Below are 17959 nucleotides of genomic sequence, written 5' to 3'. Positions count from 1 at the left end.
AGAAAAGGTTATATTTTAGCTTACAGTTTTAGAGAAGATGCAGTCCATCATAGCATGACCACAGACAGGAAAGGCATCATGATGGACAGGAATCTGTCTAATCACATTTTCCGTCGTTCATGTGTCGGGAGCAGAGATACATAGAGAACAAGAAGTGGAGGCAGGCTATAAAACCTCAAAGCCTGCCCCAGTGATATGCTCCCTGCAGTAGGCTTTACCTCCTAAAGGCTTGGTTATCTGCCTCAAACAACACCAGGTGGGGACCAAGTGTCCAAATACCTGAGCTTATGGGAAACATTGTTTCTTTCAACCCAGCATAGATACTAATTCCATTCATGAGGGCTCCTGGTCCACAAGCTAATTACCTCCCAAGAGTCCCAAGGCCTAAAACCAGCACTTTGGAATGAGAATTTCAATGTATAAATTTTTGTGGGACACAAATATTCAGACTACATACCTCCGAAAAAATAAACCTCCTTTCTTAATGAGCAAATTTTCAATGCATTGCCCTTAGAGGCGTTGTAGGTATGTCTGCTGTGTCACATGTGCATCTGTAGGTGGCAGGGAGAAGGAGGGCTGTGTCAACATTCAGTGTTCTGACCTATGAACATCTTAATGATTAGTAGCCTAATATTCCCCGAAAAGAATGAGCCTGAGACAAAACCAGCCCAGTGCCACCACCACCCGCCAAGGAGCTAGCCTGAGATGACCACTAATCTGGAGCCAGGAAGGCCCAGATGGGCTCCCGGAACAGGGATAAAGCTGGAAACTAGAAGAACACTGCCTGAGACCGCAGGCTAGCATAGGAATGAGCCCAAGATTTATGATGGTCACAAGAGATCACCAGGAGGAGGCAGGGAGCCAGGAGAGGACCAAACCTGAGACCACCACCAGACCGGGAGTACCGTGTGACAATCACCTCTCTGGAGGGGGTTGGGGGACAGATCCCTGCCTGGGCCTGGATATACTCGAGTCGGGCAGAGCACTCCTAAGACCACTCCTGAGACAACTCCAGACACTCAGAGACCCCGGGCAGCCCTAGCAGAAGCAAGTAAGTGGTGAAGAAATGGAAGAGAAATGCAAGGATGTGAGCACAATGAAGAGAGGCAGAACTGAAAACTTGAGGATAGAAAGGAATAGCCTGGTGTGAGTAACCATGACCATGGTGATGTCCTGGCCTGTGCTGCCACTAAGGGCCACATCCGGGTCAGTAGCCCTGTAGCAGCCGGGGTCTCTTACCACCAAAGGCCAGGTGGCTGTACAGAACTGTCTCTACCCCTCAGCAGGGCGTCACGGGACAGCTGGCCCTGCACAATGCAGGAGTTGCAGGTGAGATAGCACAGGTATACTAATGTGGAAGAGGTGGCCCTACCACTTGTCTCCTGGGAGGTAGCATGGACAAGGAAGAAATACCCTCCTTCCTTGCTAGCACCTCACCAACTGCCACACCTTCTGCTGCAGGCCTACATAAGAATTTTGGAAGAAGGAAGATTCATTCTTCTTTGACTGCTTGCACTTACTTGACAGCACATCTGTTGGAACCTCTTTCTCCAGAAGACTGTCTAAAACAACTAGCCTAATGGGACGGAACAACTACTAGATTCTTGGACTTCCCGTCTGCAGCAGACAATTGTTGGATTAGTTAGACTACAGACTGTAGGTCATCACAATAAATCCCTTAATATATAGAGGCACTCCACAAAGTCTGACCCTAGAGAAACCCTCCCACCCCCTGCCACCTATAATAGACAGGAGAGCTGGCCCCTAGGGTGTGAACACAAGAGAAACCTGAGAACTAGCTCTGCCTCTTGGTCCTGGGTGTGCGCAGACAAGGGAGAGACAGCCTCCTCCCATCCCTACTCCATCTACAGCAGGTAGGAGAGCTGGCTCTAGAGTCATGAGAGTTGAAGAACTGGGCATGCTCCTCACCAGCTGCAACAGTCAGGAGAGCAGGCCCTGCACCTCACCTGGACAGAAAAAGCCAACAGGCTGACCAGCTCAGATACCTCTTGGGCCCAGATCCAGGGCTTTGAATTGGCCCTACCCCGACATTAGCTCATCAATGAACTGCCGGAGTGCATAAAGGGGCTGGTCCTATAGCTCCAAAACTACAGGGTCTCCAACGACACAAGACAACAATGGGGTAACTTAAAGGAGTCCCACTGGAGTTCCAGGATTGATAGAGTAGAAAAAGTCGGAAGCCTCCAGTCACTGCAATGAGCATTTGCAAGCAAAGAAAAGTGGACAAGAGGGTAATCTGTGGGACACACGTGACACACTAAAGCTTCCACAATGAGATTTTTAATTTTTCTCCATTGGGGATGAGATTGGAAGGGTGGAGGATGGGTATGAGGGGAGAGAGATGAGTGGGATTGGGGTGCATAATGTGAGATTATAAAGAACCAATAACAAGTTAAGAAAATATTACAATTCATCAAACCCAGAATAGAACCCTCATGACAGCTAATATCGTGATGAAATAAGAATGAAATAATTATCTATTGTTTTCTAATTTCCCATCTATAAAATATTAGCCATTTGATGCAAACCCCTTAGCCCACAAACAGAAAGCAAGCATATTTATTAGACCATAAAGGTTGTGTTTTGTTTTGTTTTGTTTTGTTTTTTAATCTAGTGATGACACTTGGGGAATTTTTTCTCCTTTTTAAAAAGACAAGAAGTCCCTAATGAGAAAGTTGTATGTGCAAAGATATTCACTGTAACACCATTTAGACAGTGAAATGCTGAAAATAACCTACAAATCCAAAAGTATGAAAAAGTGCTACATAAAGTGTGATATACTAATCAGACAGTATTTATGTAATTTTTAAGTTAAAATGACTTAAGCACTAAATATATTAGCCTATAAAGCTTATTGTACATTTTTAAATGCTCTATGTCTTCCAAAAATAATATACAAATATTTAAAAACTCTGGAAAGAATATTAAGGTGATAACCATTGATGTAAACAGGTAGCAGAATTGCAGACACGTTTTCTTTGTTTTTTTTCTCCTCCTCCTTTAATTTTATCTTTTTAAATTTTTGTCTTTATTTTTACACTTCAGGTCTTTCACGCATATATTATAACTTCTGTTTTTTGTGTCTTTATGGAATTCCTGAGTGTGCAAACCAGGGAATCTGAGTGTGCAAACCAGTGAGCCTCTGTGTCTATAATGGTTTCTTATGCCTTTCTTGGGCTCTTTTCCTCCTATTTGTTTTGTCCTGTTCCAATGTGTTTGCTTTTATTTTATATTTTTATTATTATTATTATCCCTATCCCTTAGGTGACTGTTTTCTAACGAGAGACAGAATAAAATTGATCTGGATGGGAAGTGACACAGGGAAGAACTGGAAGGAGTCGAGAGGGGGGATTATAATCAGGGTCTAATGCATGGAAAAAACTATTTTCAATAAAACAAAAATTTAAGAAGAAGAGAGTTCCATTACTCTAAATTGATTTCTTTTATCCAAACAACAGAAAAAGACAAGGCATTTACAATCTCCTTGGCAAACCATGTTGTTATTTTTTAATCCACTGTGTGAACGTTCTTGTAATTGATCTTTGTCATTCAGTTCAGTGTCCCTGCATTTACAGATCTACTTTCATCCATGGTAACGTAGATAAATGAGGCCAGAGTGAAACTATTGACACTATCTTGACACCTGTGCACATCAGCACTTTGCTTATTTGATTAACACATAAGCTGGATTTGAGACAACTAAGAACTTGCTGTAAAAAATGATTTCCCTTTTCTTCCTAATTCCTACCAAAGTACAGAACACTAGGTTCAGAACTGAAAGGTGAAGAATCCATTCACCCCAAGTTCTATATCCATTGGCTATATGGATCATCTGTTCCCTGCGGTCCTGGTAGCACTCAAAAGAAAAAAATGCAAAGGTCAGACTCACAACCCTCAGAGAGTTAGGGCATGGATTTTTCTGCCTTGAAGTTCTAGGGTGGAGTACCCAAGCCAAGAATAGTTTGTCAGATGTTTACTTAACATCATATATGTACCAAGTAATTTATTAAGCATTTTACATGTATCAGTCATCTACCTAAAAATTATATACATACACTTACATATATGATTATATCCTGGAGCATGTTACGTCTAGAGAATGTGCAAGAGGCAAAATAGTTATCTGACCTTGGAGGGATAACAAACATTAATGTGGGCTAAGACAAGTTTTATAAGACGTTTTAAATATGAAATAAAAATGTCCTTTACAGGGTCATGTTTGACACTAATTCCTCTTCTGCTGATAGCACTATTTTGAGAGGCTGGGGGACATTTGGTAGATAAGGTCTAGGTAATAAAAGTAGGTTATGATCTCCAGCCTTGCTCCCTGCTTCCTGGTTTTCTATGGTAAGAACAGCTCCTCCTCACGCTGCCATGCATTTCCTGCCAGGATGGATGGCAATTCTCCCTCCCTTCAATTGTACCCATCAGATACTGTAGTCACAGTGATGCAATAACCAACTTATCCCAGAAAATGGTACAAAAAGTGGGGGTCACTGTTTTGCCCAAAGCTGATCAGGTGCTTCTAAGGCCTTTGACAGTTTTCGCAGGAGAGATTTGACAAAGTTTGTAGAGACTACAGAATTCTGGGAAAGGGAACAAGGGAGTGTGGACAGGGGTATTTGCCCCAGAGGAGGGACAAAGGACTGCCTCTGGACAGAGAGGAGACAAATATGGGCAAATAGTTATAAAAGTAAAAGGGGAAACCCCGTGTTAGGATGGGGTGTTTCATTTTAGTTGAACATGTTAATTAGGTGAGCAAAGGGGGGCTTTTGATTGTTAGACTTCAATATTTTTTCATTTAATTTTACCTTGTTCATTTTACATCCCTCTCACTGACCCCCCCTTGGTCAATCCCTCCCACAGTCCTTCCCCCTCTCACCCTTCCCCTTCTCTTCCTGCTTCCCACCCCAGGTATCTCCCAAACCTGGCACTTCAAGTCTCTGCAAGGGTAGGCACTTCCTCTACCACTGAGACTAGACAAGGGAGTACAGCTAGTAAAACATATCACATATATACACAGCAGCTTTTGAGATAGTCCCCATTCCAGTTGTCCAGGACCCACACAAAGGTCAAGGTCAAGCTGCGTACCTGTTACATATGGGTGAGGAGGCCTAGGTCCAGCCTGTGAATGTTCCTTGGTTGGTAGTTCAGACTCTGAGAGCCCCAAGCATCCAGGTTAGTTGATTCTGTCTTCCTGCAGAGTTTCTATCCCCTTAAGGACCTACAATCCTTCCTCCTCTTCTCCCATAAGAATCCCTAAGTTCCATCCATTGTTTGGCTGCGGGTGTCTGTGTCTGTCTGATTGACTTCAATACTTTGATAGCTGAACCTTGGTTGGCAGTCTCAGGAAGAGGAAGTAGCCAAATAAGGGGCTAGACCTTGGTGGCTAGCTTTAAGAATGTAATCTGATGATTTTTAGCAAGGCATAGGAAACGGGAGAGAAGGGAAGGCCTTCCAGAGCCATGTTTCCAATGCTCAGGCAGGCTAGTATTCCCTTAAGTAGACTCACTATACTTGTGATGTTTCAGCTAAGAATCAGGGTACTATTGGGAACTGAATTAGAGGCCAGTCATGTTATGATTGGGGGAAAAAATTGTCTACAGTTTCCGTGTGTCTTGAAAATTTAAGTAAAGTTATGTTTAAAAGTTAATTAGTAATTAATTTGCTGAAGGAAATTTCAAGACAATATATAACATTTGGGGTTGTCATGGTTATTGAGAGCTATTTTTAGCCAGCTTTACTGTGAGGACAGAGCATGGACAAGACAATTTGAAAAGCATACCATTATCCTGGTAATGAGCATGGACACAATTAAAACTGTGGGGAAAGAGGAAGGTACGTGTGCTAGACAGTTATCAGTATTATAAGCAATAAGACAATAGAAAGGGAGCCACAGGGACATTTCATGAATTATCAAGACCACACTTATCACAGGCTGTGGGGTATACAATTGCAAATGAATTTGAACCACTTTCCTTTAATAAAGAGATAGAGAGGCCTGACCAAATAGTGTCACCTAGGAGAGTGTGTTTCCCAGTTCAATGACCTGTGGCATTCAGAAGCTACTGCAGCCATCGTATAATGGAAGCTCAACTACTACTCAACCTGAACAATTTTGCAATATCCACATTGTTGTGTGACAAAATGTTTTTGGGAGAACCATCCCAGATAGTGATCCCATGACAGACCAAAGTACAGTCAACATCAAAATCCAATGTAGTGAACCAATGTGTTTTATTGCGATTATTTACGGGACTATGAGTAAAGAGTTACTTACAGGAGCGGAAATGACTCAAAGACAGCTGCATCACCAAATTGGGTGATATCTCACAAAATCTGGGAACCTGGAGCACACTGCAAGGCCTGTGGGCATCTCAACAGGTTGAACAAGGTCCTCTTGAGTACCTCAATGGTCTAAACCTCTTCGGGCAGCTCTGCAGGTTTCTGCTTCTTCCAGGTAGCTGGTCTGATCTCAGAGTCTTCTGTGCAGCTTTGCTTGTGTGAGACTCTTCTTTGCCCTTGGCTTCTCTGAGAGGGATTTGGCTTTTATCGCTTACTCTGGCAAGAAGGGACCTGGTGAATCTAGTCAGTTTCTAGAACTTCCTGAAGCTATTTTGAGTTGTTTACCTTCCTGCTTAAGGAGTTTTGGGGAGTATTTGTTTATTTATTTGTTTGTTTCAGAATGGAATGTGTCAATCTCAGGAAACTGTTAAGACAACATACAGGGTACTGGTTTCTGCAGCTATACATAAAGAAAAACTTAGAAAGTCTTTGAGAAAATGAGGAAGGTTTGGGAGCATTTTTAAAGTACATGGATACATAATTTGACTTTTATTTGAATCATGACGGGTAACCTATTGAAGAAAAGACATACTCACTTGGAAAAAACAGTGAATCCAGTGTAAGAGCAGTGGCACTTAAATAAAAATGGCTGGTGGTATGGTAAGGAATAGTTAGGTTCTGTGGTTGTTCTGATAGAATTTTCTAATGGGCAGAATGTGGGGTATTTTAAAACAAATAGTCAAGAATGATAGTATATATAGTGGAATATCAATAAGCCATGAAAGGAGTAGTATCCTATAATATGTAGCAAAACACCTGAAACAGAAATATATATGTATTAATTGAAACAAGCCATACAAAGACAAATATTGCATGTTCTCCTTCATATGTGTCCATTTGAATGTAGATTGATGATCATTAGAAACTGTGAGGAGGAATGGGGAGGACAGAGGGACATTAGATAACAAGTATCAAACTACAGGTAATAATCCAAAGTTCCAGTGCTCTACAACATAGTGTAGAGCTCATGATAACCTATTCCATATTTTTTTTGGTTCTTTTTTTTGGAGCTGGGGACAGAACCCAGGGCCTTGTGCTTCGTAGGTAAGCGCTCTACCACTGAGCTAAATCCCCAGCCCCCCTATTCCATATTTTTATGAATAACTAGACAAAAGGAACTAAAAGGCTCCAAACACAAAATAACGGTATGTTAATGGAAATGTTAATTCACCTGATTTGATCAGTTCATGTTATACAGGAATATCACATGCTTTTAAATATGCATGTTATGCGACAAGTGATTTGATATGTTTAGAGAGATACAAATAGTAACTGCTCTCTCTAATTTGATCATTATACAATACACATCACATTATCAAACTATAGTGTATAAGTATCTACTAATAAAATAATTTAAAAATCAACATTTAGAGGGTGAAAAAATCCAAGGTTTAGAGGGTGATAATAAATAGTAATTCATAAATGGCCTATTTTTCAAGATGGAAGGTTGAAACCCAATGTTGTGTCCACAAAGCACGTTTTCACTCCATTGTACTATATTGGTCTAAATGAAGAACAAACAAAAGGCTTTGCCAAATTTAGGAAACTCAATGAGTAATCAAGTGAAAAGCAGAATCCTCTGTCCAAGAATGTCTATACAGGGATTCAGAACATCATGTCACTGGATCAGGCTTGCTCACCCGAGCCTTAATCACATCAGTACCTGCCATTATGTTTTTACAAGACAGCATGCCTGGTTATTCTCTGTTGCACACGTGGTGTGGCATCTGGCATCTTGCTGGCCCTTGAGATAAGGAAGATTGTATTCTACATTAGGTGGGAGGCACCCCCGTGCAATCTGCAGGAGTTATAACCCTATAGTAAGTAAACTATTCCCTTAAATTCAACCGTTCACCCATGTGCAGTAAACACTATCAGAACAGCTGTGAAGCATAAACCAGTGTTGTTTTGGCACTGTGGGGCTCCCTAGAATGTAACAAGTAGAAATAATCATCAAAGCAAGGGCCTTTCTGTCTGAAGAGCTGAAAAGCATCAGCATTTGTTGCTGTACATGACTCTCAGAGAAGCCTCAAGAGTTAGAGGTTTTACTGGTGAGAGAACAGATTCGTAAAGATTGATGGTTCATCCAAGACCCACTGCTAGCAAATGACAAAGCATCTACTCAATCCTGTACCTGGTGCCTCGCAATCCTTCTTTTTCCTCTTAAAGAAAAATTATCAAACCCGTGCTTTTAAATGTTGAGTGCTTTCTGCATATCCCAAAACAATAAGAGTAAAATAGTCTGGGTGGACCCACAAAGCAACAAGAACCAGGGAAGCTTTGGAACGCAGTTGGAAGGAGGAGTTATTGCTACTATATCAGAATCTAGTCATGACTATGTGGGCTTTATGTATTAATTCTTTGAAATCTTCTTCTAAGGAGCTTTGATCACATCCACACACTTCTCCAATTTCTCCCAGATCTATCCCACTTCCCTACCCAACCAACTTTATGTCCTCTTAAAAACAAAAACAAAAATAAAAAAAACAAAAATAACACCATAAAGTCCTATTTGTGCTGCCCGTACACTCTTGGATGTATGACTTTACACAAGAATGTAGTCAACTTACTAGGGACTACACTCTTAAAGAAAGACGGCTCTCCCTGTCCTAGCAGTCAATTGTCAACAGCTTCTCTACTAGGGCTAGAATTTCATACCCACCTCCACTCTGTAATCTAGTATTTTGTCTGAATTCAGCTTGCACAGGTTTTATATGTACAATTCCTATGAGCAGCTGTCCTGTTATATCCATAAAACACTATTTCCCTTTTTTCACCTACTGCCTCTGGCTCATATATTCTTTCTGTTCCCTCATCCACAGTGATCCCTGGCCTCTATTTTTGAGAAAAGATAAAGCTTGATTTTCACTCCCCAGGAAGACCCTCCTTCCCACCCACTCACTTCAAGAGGGTCTCACAATGAGCTAGTTCAACTAGATAGTAAAATGGGCCCTCTGGCAGCAGTTATTTCACAAACACCCCACTAAATTTAGAAGTCTTCTATAGGGTTACTTCCTATATAACAAGTTCCTTTGCCAAATAGACTACCGGGTGTTCTAGTTAGTCTTCTGACATCACCTAGAAATGTGTAGAGCAGTTAAGTCATGTGAGAGTGCTTTCGCTAAAGTGTATAGCAGTTATAGACTAAGACACTTCACTGTACAACTGCAGAGACCAAGGAAACTTTTCACCCTGCTACCCCTCTGTTCATATGTCAATCTCAGAAAATCTTTCAGCTAGCATCATTGTGTCACAAATGATGCGTTTATGCATTGTGTGTTTTTATGCACCATTCACAAGATGTCTTTAAAAGTAAGTTCCTTCATCCCTTTATATCTTAGTTCAATTTGTATTTCTATAACAGAATGTCTGAGATGAGGTAATTTTACAAAGAACAAGAATTTATCTTCCTTCTTGAAGACTGTGAAGTCCAAGATCAAACTTTTAGTTATGCTCTATATCTGGTGGTAGTCCAGCGTCTGCTTCCAAGATGGTACCCTAAGTTCTGTAGCCTTAAATTACATAAGAGATAGAAGGGACAAAAGGGACCTCACTTGTTCCTCCAACTCTTGTATGACTCAACTCTCATAAAGGTCCTACCTTTATTATTTTCTGGTCTCCTAAATGTTCCACCTCTTGATTCTACCATATTGCTCATTACAATTCAACATGTAAATTCAGGGAGGGAGACCCTTTCAGACTATCACAAAGGTCAAGAAGCTACCATTGAAATCCCAGAGACTGGCTTGAAACACAAACTCACCACAATGGTGAGCATAGAGATTTCTACCAACCCCAATTACAGGACGTTTACTATCTCTGCATCTTAAGCATGGTGACAAAGTTAGCTGGAATCAATAGAAAGAACATGATAAGCCAAACAGCAGGGTATAGAATAGGAAAAGACAAATCCTGGTGACCCTCAAGAACACCTCCATCCTCTGTTGGGTGACTGTATTCTGACTCAGTGACTTTACAATGGCTCAGAGTGAACTCAGTCTGTTGCAACTGTTCACTGATTTTCTCTAAAGCCTTTCTTTTGTTCTAAATAACTCTTTCCTTAATTTTTTTCATTTATTCGGCACATGAGGAATTCCCAAAGGTATAGACTTTGAGTTCTAAAACACAGATAGCGTTTTTAGGCAAACTAGGACTGCTAATCATCTTGAAAACCAAGGTTCTTCTCATAAAATAGTTAAATGTATCCTGGCTCCCTAAACATAACATAAGGAGCATTTGGAGGGTAGAGATAGGATCCCAGCCCAGTGGGAATCCAGTCATACTCTCTATCTTATTTATACCCAGACTGAGTGCAAGTTGTCCTCTAGAATTCTGTTTGTAATCTTCCCTAATACAGTAATTTTCATATGGCATGAATGTGTGAACTGGTGGCCAGCAAAGGGCTAAGATACATCCACCATGAACCCTTACTTACCCCTCTTCTAACAATGCCCCTTTTTAAAAAGGTAGAAAGTGACTGGAAAATTCTTTGAAAACAATTTGAATGCTGGCTTAAAGCTGAATCCAGAAGCCCTTTATATACTAGACATAGAACCACTCAGTGGCTTCCTTACATGTCCTCTGAGTGTGCCCTCCCTTCAATAACTTACTAAGAATGTTGTCCTTAACTCCTGCCAATCCTTTAACGTCTGGCTGAAGCTCATTTCCTTTCCTTGCCCCTGCTGATTAGGTTCACATTGATCCTCTCATTAGAGAAATCATTATTGTATTTATGTTACATTTTAAATAGTTAGTGTTTAGTCCAGTGTAGCTAACTATCTCCTATGTGTGTATTCTAAATTTCTAAACTTTTCCAATAGCACCTGAAGGATCAGAGTCACATCTTACACTCTTATACATTATCTGCCACATGATATTTGCTACATACATGTAACCAGAAGTAAGTGTCTATTAGGCTTATAAGTCCTTTTACATTCATTTATAACCTGTGGCCCTGACCCTCCCTGAAACTGGAGAGGTGCACAACTTGTTAAGACCAGGAATAGTGAAAAGTCTGATGAAGCTATTTTATAGAACCCAACCACTGTGGAGGGCAAAGATTCATGGATTGATCTCTTGGGAGTTAGAACCAGCCATGATGTCTCCACATAAGTCATCAAGCCTAAGCTCACCATCCTGAATTAACTTATCTCTTTATAATAACAGCTTCTGGGTACAATGGCTCCATGGATTATATTCATATGTGGAATATAGCACGGCTAAGGTGTCAAGTGCTCATGGTCAGTACTTGATCCAATATCCTCTCAGATACCTCACTACAGTCATGCCAACATCTGTATCTTCTTAGTAGTTGCACACTGGCTGACAGAACCTAGGTACAATTTCCACACATAGATTGAAGGTGCCCAGAACACACCCAGAACATGAGAGAGACAGAGAGACAGACAGAGAGAGAGAGAGAGAGAGAGAGAGAGAGAGAGAGAACACAAATACCCTAGATCACTCTGCACTGACCAGAAATATTTGTTTACAATGTTTTCCAGGACACTGTGATTAAGCAACAGTTTCCTATAGTGCAAGCTAGATTGGTGGTTTAAGCTAAGGATCTTCCTGACACTACTTTTCCCTGTCCACATTCTATCCCTTTTCCAATCAACTGCATTTGAATTCTTCACTGGAGATCTAGTTCTGGGGAGCCCAAAGCAATATATCATTATAATACACCTAGAAATAGTATCACTACTGATACTATTTTTGTCAATATCAATATTTAGGGAGGTAAAGCTAAATAACACATGCCAGCCTGCATTCCTGAGTGGTAGGTAGGAACATCTCCACAATAAATTAGAAACCTAGGATGAGGGGCAACTCCCAGGAATCCATGAGAATGAACCAGGCTAAGACTCCAAGCAATAAGGAATATGCAACCTGAAACAACCACCTCCTGAAAACAGGAAAGACTTTAGTGGAGGGATACAAATATCAACCCAGGCATAAAATCTTCAACTTAAAATTTGGCCTACAAGCTGTGCAGGGGTAAAAGATGGAGTAGAAATCACGGGAATGGCCAACCAATGACTGGCCCAACTTGAGACCTGTGCCATGAGAGAGAGTCCACCCCTAAACTATTAATGATATTATCCTATACTTGCATACAGGAACCTAGCATAATTGTCTTCTGAGAGATGCTCATCCCCTCAGTTCCTTGCCGGTAAGGAGAACAAATCCAGCACCTGATGAAAAAGATGCAGAGACACCCTCCCCTCCAGTCAAACATTAGTTGGAACTAGGGGAATCTAATGGAAGACGGGGCTCAGGAAGAGGTTGCAGAAATCAAGGACAAGGTCAAGGACACCACATGAAAACCTAGAAAATCAAGGAACCGGGCCCAGAGGGGCTCATAGAAACTGGACTGCCAATCAGAGAGCGTGCACTGAATGGACCTACACCACTTCATACATGTAAAAGATGTGCAGCTTGATCTTTATGTGGGAGCCTTAACAGCAGGAGTAGGAGCTTTCTGACTCTGAGCTTGTATGCCTTCGGATCCCTTTGCCCTAACTTGAATGGTAGAAGATGTATCTGGTCCTACTGCACCTTGATATGTCAAGTGGGTTGATATCCATTGGAGACCTCCCTTCTTTGAGGATAAAGGGAGAAGGAGATGAGAGTAGGGGAGATAAGAGGGAGGGACTGGGGAGAGAGGGAGGAGGTGAGACTTGGATAAGGATATAAAGTAAATAATAAAAGGAGAGAAAGAAAAATTTTAAAAGTACATCAAGATGTACTTAAAATCACTATCTCTGCAGTCACAGAGCTAAGTAGTCTGTGGAACAATAGCACATGTGCTCATCCCCTCTGTTCCTTGCCGGTAAGGAGAACAAAGTGCATCCTGCATCTCCTGGACATGTTCTCACCCAATCCTTCTCTTGGCTGATTTCTATGCTTGTTCCAGTAGAAATGTGAACGATGTACCATGTAGTTTGCTACATAACACACCTCTCAGAAGCATGCTCTGGTTCTTTCCATTTTTTCCCCAAAGCATCTTCCACTTCCCCCGTCATGGTACCAACTGTCCATTTTATAATTGCTATTTCCTATACTTTCTACTACTCCTTAATTCGGTAGAACAAGGAACTATGTTTCACCTTTGTATTTACCCTCCAAATGTAACAAAAGGTCTAGCATAGGTAAATGTCCAAGGAATGACGCTGTATAAGTGAATACATAAACAAGTGGGAGATCCAAGTAGCCATCTTAGTCCTGAGAGTGGATTATGACCTAGATTTGTATTTTCTTCCACTTCCCAGTATGCTATCCCTAAATGTATAGGATGGTTAAATTTATAGGACATCCAGATTATTTATCAGGTCATTTTTACCAGTAGGAAAGTTCAAATTCAATACATTCCAAAGCTAGGACTCAGAAAACCTGTGTTCTATCTTTTTCAGATATGTAAACTTCAACAAGTTTTGTATTAACAGTCTCTAGATCCATACTTGTCACCCTGCACAAAATTCAACTCCAAATGGATCCAAGATATAAACATAAAACCAAGATGTAAACATAAAACCAGGTTTCCCAAGCTCTGCCTAATGTTTGAGTGAGGGTGCTGCATCCCATCAGCTACTGGAGGAATCTTCTGTGATGGCAATTGGGCTAGGCACTGATCTATGAGTATAGCAGAAGAGGAGCCAGAAGGATCAAAGAAACCAAGAGAATACAGCCCACAGAATCAACTAAGCACAGCTCATAAGGGCTCACAGAGACTGACGCTACAATCATGGAGCCTTCATGGGTTTGAGTAGGTCCTCTGAATAGTTGTTGTGGTTGATTGGCTTGGGGTTTTTGTAGTAATCTTCACCTGAGTTTGAGATCATTTTTCCTCCTACTGGGTTGCCTCATCCAGCCTACACATGAGGGTTTGTGCCTAGCCTTATTGCTTCTTGTTATGCTGTGTTCAGTTGATAACACTGAGAAACATGCTCTTTTCTGAAGGCAAGTGGCAGAGTAGTGAATGGATATGGGAGAGAGGGGAGATGGAGGTACTAAGAGTAATGGTGTAAGGGGAGACTAGAGAGAGAGGGACTAGGAAGAGTAGAGAGAGAGAAGCTGTGCTTGGCATGAACTGAATGAGAGAAGAATAAATTAAAAAAAAACAAGAAACAGATACACTGAACCTGATAGAAGAGAAAGTATGGAATAGCCTTGAACTCATTGGCACAGAAAAAGACTTTCTTAATGGAACATCATTAATACAGGCACTAAAATCAACATCAACAATTAATAAATGGGACCTCATGAAACTGAAAAGTTTCTGTCTGGCAAAAGACACCATCATTTAGTGGCAGCCTATAAAGTGGAAAAAGATCTTCACCAACTACACATCTAATGAGGGCTAATATCTAAAATATGTTAAAAACACAAAAAACTAAACATCAAGAAAGCAAGTAACCCAATTGAAAACTGGGCAGCATATCTAAACAGGGAGTTCTCAAAAACACAACACAGAGGGGGGAGGGGAATGTTTGCCCGGAAACCGGGAAAGGGAATAACACTCGAAATGTATATAAGAAATACTCAAGTTAATAAAAAAAAAAAACTAAAAAAAAAAAAAAACACAACACAGATGACTTAGAAACACTAAAGAAATATTCAACATCCTTAGCCATCAGGAAAATATAAATCAAAACTGCTCTGATGTTTCATCTTTAATCAGTCAAAATGGCCAAGATCAATACAGCCCACAGAATCAACTAGGCCCACCTCTTAAGGGCTCACAGAGACTGACGCTGGCATAATTTTGGGGTAAGAAGGATACTCATTCTTTGCTGTCTTAGTTAGGGTGCCATTGCTATGAAAAGAAATCATGACTAAGACAACTCTCATAATGGCAAACACTTAATTGGACTGGCTTACAGTTTCCGAGGCTCAGTCCATTATCATCATGGCAGGAAACATGGCAGCCTCCAGGCAGGCATGGCGCTGGAGGAGCTGAGAGTTCTACATCTTGTTCTGAAGGTAAACAGGAGAAAACTACTTTCTTCCATGCAGCTATGAGGAAGGTCTCAAAGCCCACTCCACAGTGATACACTTCCTCCAGAGGCCACACCTACTCCAACAAGGCCACACCTCTTAATAGTGCTACTCCTTGTGCAAAGCATATTCAAACTACCACAGTCTGTAAACTTGTACAGCCATTATATAAAGTAGTGTAGCAGTTCCTTGTGAATATACCTATCCAAAAACCCAGCTATACTACTCTTAGGGATATACCCAAAAGACTCTACATGCTACTACAGAGACATTTGCACAATTCATGTTCACTGCTATTCTATTCATAATAGCCACAAATTGGAAACAACCTAGATGTCCATCAACAGAAGAATAGACAAAGAAAATGTGGTAAATTTACACAATGGAATACTCAGCTGTTTTTAAAAAATGAAACCCTAAAATTTGCCAGTAAATGGATACAGATAGAAAAAAATCATCATGAATGAGGTAATCCAGACCCCCCCAAAAAAGGACAAATGTGATATGTATTTGTTTATGTATGGATGTTAGCTGTTAAGTCTTAGATAAGCAGGCTACAATCTATATAACCACAGAAGTTAGGCATAGAGTAAAGGACAATCAGGAAGGAAAGAATCTCCGTGGGAAAAAATGAAATAGTTATGAATAGGCCAGCATGAGGAAAAGCTGGAACAGAAGGATCAAACAGGGATAGGGAAAGAAGAGAGGGTAAGGGAGAAAATACGGGGAGGATGACTAAAATAAAGGACATTTGAGGGGTCACTGTTTGGTTTTGGAACCCAGAACAAGGGACTAAGGTGCATATTTTACATACCAAAGCAGACCTGGCCTCCAGATTCTCCCGCATGTCCCAGTCCCTACATTGCATATGCCTCTGCCTCCAAACCTTGAATTTCCCAGCCCAAGGGCTAGGCTGCTCTTCCCCCAGAGGCTCCTCCCTATATAATCCAGACATTTTGGTCCCTTCTCTCTCTCTCTCTTCCTCTCATTCTCTTCTCTCTCTTCCCCAACCCCTCCCCAACTTCTCAATTCTTGGGGTACTTGAGAGCTCACCTGAGAGAAGATTCCCAATTATTCTGCCTTTAATATAATGTAATCTGACTTGAACTGGTTCATTTCACCAGTGGCAGGGAAATAACCTATCGGTCATATAAAAATTTAACACAGTAGAAGCTTCTTAAAATATATGAAACAAACTTAAATTGGTAATGCCAAATATCAGGGGAAATAAATCTCCAACTAGACATCTTTTGTCACCAAATGGAACCTCCAATGCCAGGAATGACTTCACCTAAATGAATTGTTGGCCAAAGGCGCCCCATGGAAACATCCAAACAACCCAGGCTATTGTCATGGCTCCTGGTTGCTCTATAAAAGTAATGGCAAGACCCAATTGCTGAGGACAACACCTACATAACTCAATGAACACTGATGCTGGGAAAACCCTACTACTAAAGGTCACAGTCTGCGTGTCTGGATAGCACCCCTGAGTTCGGCACAAAAGGAGGACCCCCTTTTCCAGCAGAGCTTCAGGTTCTCTCAAATTGTCTGGAGAGCCAAATCCCAGTGCCCAGGGAAGGTCACATAGTTTTAATTCAACTTCCTTTTTACCTGCCCAGCAAGTACCTGGGATTCCTAGAATGGCTCTCCATGCAAAGAAGGCTTTCGTGATACTTTAAACTCTAACCAATGATTTTTATCTACCCTGAAAACTCCTTCCCACTCTCCAAGGTCTGTACGTAACCCTTGTCTACTCGAATAAAATGTATGCACAAAAGCTACATTGCATTGGAGATCATCAGAGAACGCCTTTATCTAAAAGAATGGTAACACTAAAATCCTCAGAGAAGGCCTCCCCTCCCCATCCCACCCCCCATGCATACACCCGCACCGCACCACCACCTCCACACTTCGTTCCTCTGGTCTGGGAGCCTTTAAACCCCAACTGTTTCATACACAGTCTCCTTCAACCATCCAGCCTGGTGGGAAGTAAGTGAAGGAAGGAAGTGCATACAGAACCAGAGCTGGTACCCAACAAAGCACATTTAGATGTGAAAACATTTTAGATGCCTATTTGTATTCTAATGAGAAAGAGAAAGATTGTGGATTTGGATGGGTGCAGAAGTGGGGAGAATCTCAGAATAGATAGAGGAAAGAAAAAATAATCAGAATATACTGTATGAAAAAAACCTACTTTCAATAAAAAAAATTATCTCAAAGATGACCCGTACATATATTTTCCTGTTTCTAAAAACAGAATAATAAAATTACTTCAACTACTTCAAAGACTGAGTTTCCCTCCTTTCAGGGTTCACTAACCACCTATGCAGGCCTTTTGCAACGGACAAAATAAGACCTCCTCCATGGGGCTTGTGTTAGTAAGATCTAATAAGCAAGGAGTACATCTTATAAAGGAGAAAACTGGTGTTCAAAAATGTTATACTTCTGGCTCAAATTTACACACCCAATTAATAGGGTGGCCAAGCCTCACAGACTGCCTTCCAATAGTCTCCTTTAGGGTAAACTCTTTAACAGTCTGCCAGTGTGAGGCTAACGGGCTCCTGCTCTTACTTTAGACCTTACTGTAACTTTGTAT

At 41.1% G+C, this 17959-nt stretch overlaps 1 non-coding gene across 1 annotated transcript; it reads left to right on the top strand.

Moving 5' to 3' along the window:
• The first annotated feature begins 503 nt into the window (after positions 1–503).
• Positions 504–635, top strand: LOC120100419 (small nucleolar RNA SNORA17). Its single transcript, XR_005500178.1, has one exon. It is a non-coding gene; the product is annotated as a small nucleolar RNA SNORA17 (small nucleolar RNA).
• The last annotated feature ends 17324 nt before the right edge of the window (positions 636–17959 follow it).

The sequence above is a fragment of the Rattus norvegicus genome, chromosome 1 (genome assembly GCF_036323735.1).
Source record: "Rattus norvegicus strain BN/NHsdMcwi chromosome 1, GRCr8, whole genome shotgun sequence".
NCBI classification, from domain to species: domain Eukaryota; kingdom Metazoa; phylum Chordata; class Mammalia; order Rodentia; family Muridae; genus Rattus; species Rattus norvegicus.
The sequence above is the reverse complement of the archived record's forward strand: the minus strand, read 5'-3'. Positions and strand labels throughout refer to the sequence as shown.